The following is a 10,347-nucleotide window of genomic DNA, read 5'->3' as shown; positions in this document are numbered from 1 at the left end:
CCTGCTAGAAGTTGCTTTTACCTAGAATAGGGAATGAGACTGCTGCACAATGCAACAGTCACTTGTTGGCTGAGTGTCAGAAACAGCTTAATTTGTAGCCACCTCCTAGTTTTTCTTTAGTCCTCCTGCAGTGCTTGAACTGTAATGAAAGTAATGTTAGAGAGCTGCAACACACAAAAATAGATTTAATCAATGGAAGCCAGGGTGTGTTTTTCATTTTCCATTAAGATTAAATGTACCTTCAGCCCATATTACATACAACAGTTTGCCTACTATTCATAAAAACTACTTCAAGATACCATTCATTAGTGGAAAAATTAAATACTACCTATGCAACTGATATCTGATTTTTTTTTCCAGGTGCTAAATACGCACCTCATGTTGACTTTATCTATAGCTTTGAACGCTTAGCTTGTTCAAAATTCAGGTCTTTTAAGTATCAACTCAGGGCAGTATGGAAGCTCTGTAGTACACTGACTAAGGGTGCTGCTATAGATTAACTTACATTTGAAGTCTGTGGAATTTTATGCTATCATAGGGCACATCCAGACAAACCTGCACATGCCTCTTGCCATGTCTCAAAGCATTTTGAGATGCGGCAAGAGGCATGCTGGGAACAAAAGAATGTTCCTTGTGCTGCATATTTGCAGCGCAAGCTTGACATTTGATATCTGGATATCCAGATGTCAACACTGCCCCCACTGAAAAAAGTGAAGCAGGGAACAGTCCAGGACCATGCCCTAAGGCAACCGGAGGCTCGGGTCCTCCAAAGAGATGCTCTGGTAGCTGGCCAGAGTGTGTCTGTGCCTGCCTTTTGCTCTGATGCTGCAGCTCACTGCCTGGCCGTGCAGGGCAAACAGCAATTCAGGCTGCAGCGATCTGGAGCAGGCTCCATTCTGGGCAAGTAGGGGAGGAGATGGGGAGTGGGGCTGTGAAGTTGCGGGGAATAAAAGGGGGCCAGCTCTGTGTGTGCAGCCTGTGTGCGTGTGTGTGTGTGCATGTGTGTATAAATATATGTATGTATATGTACACACGTACACACACACACAAGACCACTATATATATATATATGGTGGTGCACATCTAAATATGAGTCTTTTGTTTTAATTGTGGAAGAACATGGATTATAGAGTATTTTAAAGAGTGAATTTGGGATTTTTTTATCAGAGATTTTGCAGTTTTTAAATAGGGAACACCAGGATTCCTGCTAGTGAGGCAAGTGGCAGGACACAGGCAGAGGAGCCTGTTCAGAGCTGGCACCCGGGACCTAGCTGGAGGTGGCTGACATCCTGACCACTTGGGGCCAAGAGGACATGCTTTGACAGTTCAAAGCAGGCCACCACACTGAGAATATCTTCTGGGCAATGTGCGCCCAGATAGCAGGGCTGCAGCATACATGGCAGTAGTGCCGCACAAAGGCCAATTGTGCAGCCGCAGCCTGCTGGCAGCTGGCCCAGAGGTACAGATGCATCTGCTGTGGCTGTGATGTCCCCATGTGTGTTCGGCAGACATGCAGCCTTGGAGCTGCATGCTGTTGCAGGAGGCAGCAGGTCACAGCCAGGCAACAGCCCCCACTGCCAGACAGTTACAGTGGGTAGAGTGTGCAGGGAACTCTTGGTTAGGGCTGCTTTGGCACTCCAGCTGGGACAAGGGGCTAGTGTCCCTAGATACCAATTGACCAGGCCCCAGAAGCTCCTGAGCTGCTTGCCAAGACAGCTTTTTATACTGCTGGGGCCAGCATAGGTGTTGGCCTCAGACTCTAGTTGCCCCTAGCTGTAGATCAGAGAGGAGACAGGCAGGGTTATTTTGCCCCAAGTGGCACAACTTGCCCCACACCAAAGTGCATGTCCAGGCATGTGTGCTGAAGCAATAATCCCTGGTTCAAATTTGTGCCGCTCCTATTTGAGCTGCTGTAAGCGGAAACACTTTTCTGCACGCGGGTTCTCCATAACAACAGAACACTCCGTCGTGCAAAAGAGCTGCAATTCGGCGGGAACATAATTTAGCGGTGCCGAAGCACACACAATCAAAAAATCCACAACTTTGGGTTGTGACAGGCAATAGCTGCCCAGATGGCCGGGCAGTGGCACACATGGCAGTAGTGCCGCACAAAGGCCAGCTGTGCAGCACAAAGGCCAACTGTGTAGGTTTTTATACTGCTCAAGCCGGCACAGGTGCTGTTCCCAGACTCTAGCTCCCTCTGGCTACAGATCTGGGAGGAGCTGGCCAGGGTTATTTTGCCCCAAGTGGCACAATTTGCCCCACACCAAAGTGCATATCCGGGCATGTGTGCTGAGGCAAAAATCCCCAGCTCAAGTTTGTGCCGCTCCTGTTTGAGCTGCTGCAAGCACATGTGCCTGCATGTGTGGACACATCCATAAAGTTAGAACAATTTCAGAGCAGTCAAAAGTTAAGTTTTAATGCAGGGGTGGGCAAAATATGGCTAGGGGCCAGATCCAGCTCATTAAGGGATTGTATCTTGCCTGTGGTATCTTTGCCCTGCCCACCCTAGGTATAAGCCTGAGCTGTGGCATATGTGGCTGGTCCCAATGCCTCTGGGTGCACAGCAGGGCTCATGTGGCATGGTGGCTGGACTCTGCTTCCAAGAAGCCCAAGCAGCAGTGACTCCTTTTGGGTGTCACTACTAGGGCTGCCACTCCTAGGGTTGCCACTACTGCCAGACCTGGCCCTGCTGCCTGGGCACCCCAGCCCATCTGCCCACACCTACCACCACGGACACCCAATGGATCAGTGGTGGGATCTCTGTGGAGACCAGCCCAGGACTCCCACAGGCAAAGTATGCACAACTGGGTGGATGGGATAGGGCTGTGGGTGGTCAAGAGCAGTGTCTGGGAGCAGGACAGGTGGCCAGGTCCAGGGTTGGATTGTGGGGCAGTGACAGCACAGCACTGTGCTGGGTGTGGATTGAAGCTCTGCCCCAGGCCCCAGCCCTGTACTGTCACCATCCTACAATCCTGGCCCCGGCCCAGGCCCTGACCTTGCCCACCTATCCTGCTCTCAGACACTGCTCCCTGGACACCCACAGCCCCATCCCATCCACCTGTCCAAGCATGCCCTGCCCGTGGGGGGCCCAGGCTGGTCTCCTGGAGACCCTACCCACCTACCCCCTCTGTCTGGTACCCCATGACCAGTCTAGTAATCTGCCACTTAAGGAGTTTTGGTGCGCTATTGTGGGACAGGGCAGGAGGGGAGATGCTGACCCAGTCTGCAACATCTTAAATGTGCCTAAGTGGCCCTCCAGCCCAAATCATTACTCACCTCTGGCATAATGCCATCTCAGACCTGCACAACTGTAACTTGCAACTAAAAGGCCTGTCAAACAAAGGCTTGGGCAGGAGCCAAGACTCGATCCCTCCTCTAGGGTGGGAGTAGGGGAGGCTAGCAAGTAGATCAGAGGTGAAGAAATAGCTGTGGATGCTGTGGCTTCCCTCACTGCACAGCCAGCTGGGACTGCAGCTGAGATTGCAAAGATCTTTTAAACAAAGACTGACGTGCATGCCACCCCAGGCAGAGCTCTGGCTCATTCTCTTCATAGAGGTATATGGTAGGATTGCTGCTGCTGTTTACATGGAAATGCTAGAGCAAGCAGAAAACTGGTGAGCTGCACCAGGGTGCTCAGAGTGGTCAGGGTGTTCTGGAGTTGCACCTCTGGGAACAGGAAGGGGTGTTGGCTTGGGGCCAGACCCACCCCCCTGGGCAGTAGATTTTAAGAGAACTGAAAGTTTTCCCATGGTGAAAAGGAGTGGGACGGGCTGACAATAATGCATCCTGGGCTGCTGGAGGACTACAAATAGTATTTTTCTATCTCGTCAAAGCAAACTAACAATTTACCTGGGTAAAACAGATGCAGTTTCTATCACTAATCACTGAACATCACTAATTCAGTGCAATTTGGACAGAGAAACAAGTTATTTCTAGGTTAGAAATGAGTTATTAGGGATGTAGAGGAGGTAAAACCTGGGTTTGGAATGCAGCTTTCTAAAATTTCCTCTGTACCTGAGTCTAATGCATGTGTTCCCTGGTGCACATATTTGTGTAAGTACTGAAATTAATTCAGTAGCCAATGTTTTATGGAAAAAAATGTCACTGACATGTATAAATTAATAAACTCTATTGAATATTGAATCACCACAGTGTTTAGAGCCAGAGAGACTGTACTCAGTGGTATGGTCTGGAAGTGTGAAAGCAACGGGGGAGTGAAATATTATTTTGTACCTTATGTCCTCAGAAAGATAAGTAAAACTAAGGGAGGAGAAACAGATCATATGAAACTCCTGAGTGGAATTATAATAGGAGCTAAACCACTTAGATAAATCTGTAGTGAGCAGGTAGGAATGTAATGGAGTGTTGTATTTAAGTTTGTGTTCTCCCTTTAAATGGGGCAATTTATTTAAGGATAGACTATAAGATATTAAAACTAAATATAAATGGGGGAGACAGCAGATTTGTTATTGAGAAAAATAAGACGCATCCACCTAGAACTTTACTGCTGTTTTAAACCAGTTACAGGAGTAACCAGAAGAATCTGCACTGCAGCAAGAATTTACAAAATGAAATAGATGGTCACCAGAAGAAGAAATCTGTATTTGTGAGGTGGATTTGGATTCAGTTTCAATTATGCATTTAATGAGTTTGAAAACACTTGAGGCCATTGGCTAAGAGACATCAGAACAATGCAAAATAGGAACATTCAGTGGCAAGAGAAGTATTAAAACTCCACAAACTGCAAAAGATTTGGAAAAACTAGCAATCTGAGTGTTTATATGGACTGACTGACAGATGTTCAGAAATATACTGAAAAATCTCAGGGAGCTCATGAATCTGTCAGTCTGGTTTCCAGTTTATTGGTTTCGTGCCAATATGGGGGTGACTTGTACTAGGCCCATACAAGCAAATGAGGAGAAACTCGATAATGTTCTGCACAAGCTTCTTAAGCTAACACGTATAGAAGTCCGTAGGCACTGCTAGTCTGGGACAGACAATGAGTCGCATAGCAATTGTGCTGAACCTTGATTCTCTCACTAACTGTTGGCTATCCAGAGACACTAGCCATGAATGGGGAAGGCAGTAATGTAACTATGGGGAGAGGTGACTGGGGAAGCAGCCCTTGGCATTGATTTAGAGGAGGGTTACAAAAGTAAGTGCCACCCCTACCAGCCAATTGCATCACCATTACTGGCAGCCATTGCTGCTCCATACACTGCAGCCACACTATTATGCCTTTGGAGAAAGGTATGTTTAATTTGCCTTCTACTCCCACTCCCCAAAGCAAAAATAGAAGCAGGGACAGAACTGCTCTGATGTGTGCCTCTGAGTCATAAAAGCTTTCCTGATAAGGTGGTGTAGTTTAGCTGTGCCCTGATTAGGATGGTGCTTGAAGTCATAATCTAATCATAACATGTATTAAATTGCCTTGGTCTTTTTTAATTACCTTGAGGTGGAATCAGGACAATTTAATTACCTAGATAAAAACTTACAGACTGCAATAACTATCTCTGACTCTGGCCATATCACTGTAAGTGCTAGGAGTACCTAAACAGAATTAATCTTACAGTGGGGTGGTGTAGAAGCCTACAGCTTACTCAACAGAGTGTAAATATGCTGCTCAGAAGCAGTTAAAACATCCGTCTTCACTATAATGGTAGATTCAACGGGTAGAATGATAATGTACAGAAAGAGTTGTGTCCAGCTTTTTCAGTTTAACCAACTTTGCTTGTTGCCTACCATCTATCTTGAATAAGAACACCATTTTTTTCCCTGCCAATGGGTTTGCAGTGGTATGGCCGACAGTAGAATTTAGCCTATAATGATTTTGGAAGGACAATACTTGTATTACACATTGGCAAAGTTACCTTCCCAAATTATCAACATTATGTGCCTAATCTGTGTCTTCTGTGTATTGTTCATTGCCAAGCACACTGACTGTGTTCATTAAATTAAAACAATAACTTACAAATCACATCAAAAAAATGGCAACTGAAGAAAAAAAACGTGTGTATCTGGGACTTAAGTGGGTTTTTAGAACCCTTGTGTGTGTACTTCTCACAAGAGTATTTTCTCTACTCTGAAGATCATGAGAGTTGTTTGCTTCTGGGAGTCAGCATTTACAAAGCTGACAGAGGTGGAGCTGGGTCCCAGTCCCACTCCCTCTCTCAAACACCCCACACATAGAAGCCAGTATGCCAGAGACATTGTTGGAAGATGTGAGTAGAGATCACTGAATCCAATAAGAATCATCGTGCAGTATGACCAGAATCGGGTCCACAGTCTCCAAAAAGCTTAAGCTTATGGACTCCAAAAAGCTTAAACCTCCAGTAGCTATGCTGGAGCATTGCCTAAGAGTTAGTTTTGGACTGAAGCCATTGATCCATAGCAGCACTCCTAATTCAATATGTAAAAACTTTTGAAAAGACTAAAAATTTGAAAAAAAAAATTGAAAATGTAATCAATTATGTTTTAGCTGTGGCAAACTGAAGAAAAAAAACTAAAGGATGTTTTGAACTTTGATGAAGTCCCCTCTGTTTTGAATTGAAATGGATACATTTTAGAGATAAGGTCACAATTAGGCTTATCATACGAGATTAGTTGTAATCTTAATTAGGAGGTGACTAACAAACTCAAATTTCAGAAATGAAACGAAAAAATATGATGTAGTTACTTCTGCTAAATATCATTTATTTACTTAGTGCTACTGAAAATAAAGCCTCAGCTTCAATATAACACTTGCTTGCTCATGTTCATCCTTTACTGATCATTATGATTGCACTAAGATTTGGATTAATAAATGACAAGAATGAAGGAACTTCAACTCTCCTCTTGGTAAGAGCTCAGTGATGGGCCATATATTTCAAATAATATTTTTCACAGTTAATCTGGAATTATGGAATCGGAGGAGGAAATGTTAGAGGGGACAGACGTGATATGTTTTGTAAAATAATTTATATTACAGTAGCAGCAAGACACCCTAACTGAGATTATGACTCTATGTTAAAACAGCGTACAGACTCATACTAAGTGATATCCCTTACCCTAAAGAAATTAGAAATCTATGAGAAAGAGAGGAGAGAAAAGTAATGTTAGACTATTTTACATGAATAATTGAGACACATAGAGAATGTATGACTTGTTCAATATCAGACAGGAAGTCTATGGTAAAAGCTAACATAACATCTAGTTCTCTCTTGAGTAACAAGCTATTGCCTTAACTACCTAGACTTCCCTTTCTTTCAAGGAATTCTTCAATATTGCTATTTTTCAGGAATCAAAGAGATAAGAAATGTATCAATCATTCCTGAAAAGTTCTGAGAAACTGAGATGGCCAATCATTAAATGGTTCTCAAAGCAACATGGGAAAATTGTGCTAGAGCAGATGATAAGATATAAATTTCCTTATATATATTCTTCTTACTTAAAGATTATATTTCCTCTTTTCTTAATTATCATTATTATAAGAATACTTTGCATTTCATAGAGCATAGTTAATTATCCTCTATGGATACAGAAGTACTTTAAAACTCCAGAATAGTTATAAAACTTTTATAACTCTGGAACAGGAAGCCTAGAGTCTTCTTCATGCTATTGCCATGTGAATACCATTTAAATAACCTAAAGCATTATTTTTTTATTACATTAAGTTATTCATGAACATGATGAATATGACCTTTCCAGGTTTAGCTGTTTATAGTTCGAAGTAGTTTGGAGACAAGATACAAAGCAGAATCTGTAAACAGATCCACAAACTGGCATAGCTCTATTGACTTCATTACAGTTATGCTATTATACAGCTGAGGATCTAATGCTGTTGCCCAGATCTTATTCTGCCACATTTGTGGCCTCCAAGTTATTAAGCACAATTTGATTCCACACTATGCAGCAGCTACAAAACCACTAAGATGTCTAGGTTCCTTACACATTTCCAGTTTGGCCTGAAGAAATCCCCCTGGAATCTAAAAAGTGGAAACTCTGCCTAAATCCCTGATACCTTAGATGGAAAAAGTATATAAAGGAACTATCTGAAGATAAGCTCTCATGCATACAGTTTAGTAAAGGAGAAGGAGACCTCATTTGCTTTCTCGGCCAGTAGCTTCACAGTTAGGAAATTTGCTCAGGTCCAATTTAGGGCCTTGTTATACATTATTTTTAGGCAGTTCCTGGAGCTTTTAATCCCTGGATTGTCTGTATATTAACACCTGCAACTAGATTTAATCACACTTCGAGTGCTTTATCTCTGCTCTGTTACCAAGCTTGTGTTCTATTAATGTGTGGTCACTCCCCACAGATGAGCCACCAAATTTGCACTCCTCCAGCATCCCAGGATGTAACGTTCCCTTCCCTCCTGTTTGGACAAACTTTCCACCCCCTGAACTCTACTGCTTAGGGGGCAGTTCTGGCACTAAGCCAACTTTTCCTCTCATCCCTGGGGGTGTGACCTTCCCACCTCCAAGGGTTGCAATCCCATGCAAGCACCCTCCAGAGCACATGCCAGCTAGCCAAGTCATAGGACATAGATGGTCCAGGAATAGGGTCTAGGAAGGATGGGGAAAAACAATGTAGGGGTCTGGATCAGGTCTGAGCTGGAAGCATGACAAGTACACCCCAATCCCAATTTATTAAAACATGAGACCTTTAATGTACTTCCTTTTTATTTCTTTTTTAAGTTCTTTTCTTACTACTTTTTATTTTATCCTTCCATGGCTCACTTCCTTCATTTCACCACCCCTCCCCCACCCACATTTATTTTCCACCTGGCACTTTGTTACCACCCCCCATCCCATTAACTCTCTGCCTTCCAGTTTCCTCTTCCCACCCTGTGCCCCAATCCATGTGTCTCACCCCCACCTAGAGGAGGGATAAAAGCCTGCTCTGGCTTACCAGCCTTCAAGGGGCAACTCATGGCTATAGCTTCTAGTTAGACCCTTACTTGCCAGCCCTCTAGTGGGAAGTCACAGCTCTGCAGGTAAGGGACAGTCAGAGAAGGTTTTTCGCCTTAAGGTGTGACTCGAGCTAACCCTAACACAGATCAGTGTTTGAGCAGCTCAAAATGCAACATGTAACAAGGCCCTTAACTGGAATGTATTTGAACCCACACTTCCCACTTCCTAGAGCAGTGCCATAACCCACAAGCTGTAGGTTAGGCAAGACTGAGAGCCTCCATCAGCTTTTCAATTTGACCTACCAAATAATGAAGAGTAAAAGAGTCATGAGGTCAGGAGATAAATAGGCAAGAGATAGTTTTCCCACCTCACCAAGTCACAGAATCAATCTCTTGGGAGGGGGTTGAAGTGGCCTTCAGTTCTGGTCCCTGCTCCCAATGTTGCATATGCATTTTATCTACTGACTACTCAGTGCAAAATGTATCATCATTGGAAACAGGGCACAGAGCTCCCTTCCTTTGAAAGAAGTACCCCTCTCACTGGTGTACTGTCTTTGAGGCATCAGGAGTCTCTCAGTCATGTCTGTCCAGTTGACCACCTACATCTAGGAGATGGAAGACCCTCTCAATCCTGCTTAGCCTGGAGATTAGGACACTCTTCTTGGAAGTGGAACCTGTGGATTCAAAACCTTTTTGGTTCAGGAGGGCCTACAACCCAGGCCTCCCATTTTCTGGGTATGTGCTCATATATGTGTGGGTTACCTAGCCTGGCAGGCAGGCTTTGCACCCTGAGGAACTCATCAGCCAGTCCTCCCAAATAACAGAGTCGTCAGACAACAAACCAGAAAACAAATAAAGCAGCAAAATAAAACAAAAAACTGTCTGCTGTGTCCCAGAGGAGGAGCCATGTGGCTCTGGCTCCCAGCAGAGCAGCTAGATCCCATCTTGTAGCAAGAAGTTGCACTCACAGTTTGCTTCCTCCTTCTCTGCTTACTCTCCCACAGCTTTTTAAGTGTCCTTGCCTATACAAATGCCTGCAGCTGGGCTCTCTCATCAAGCCTGATGTGTTCCCTCCTGAAGAGACAGACTGCCCTGCTATGCCAAGCCACTTTGGGGCAAAAGGCTGTCCCCTTACTTTACAATGAAGTCAAATGATTTGATCAATTAAAGGCACTGGGTCAGGGAGATGTCTGAGCCAACTGAATGAAGATATGATGGAAGATTCAAGTGTACATCTCCCCTCTGAGTCAGCTGGTTTCCAACACAATGTAAGACCATAAATCCACTCGCTAAAGGCATAAGAAATTTGTGATTCCTGAGTGAATTAAGATTTGGCAATGGGGTGAAAGGTATATTTTTAGGGAGTGCAGCTGCTAAGGGGGAATAGGATCCAAGCTTTTGTTTTTACATTTACATTGTGGTCATGCATAATTAAAAAAGCACTCACAACCCCC

This window comes from Alligator sinensis, unplaced genomic scaffold, assembly GCF_000455745.1.
Source record: "Alligator sinensis unplaced genomic scaffold, ASM45574v1 scaffold65_3, whole genome shotgun sequence".
In the NCBI taxonomy this organism is placed as follows: Eukaryota; Metazoa; Chordata; order Crocodylia; family Alligatoridae; genus Alligator; species Alligator sinensis.
The sequence above is the reverse complement of the archived record's forward strand: the minus strand, read 5'-3'. Positions refer to the sequence as shown.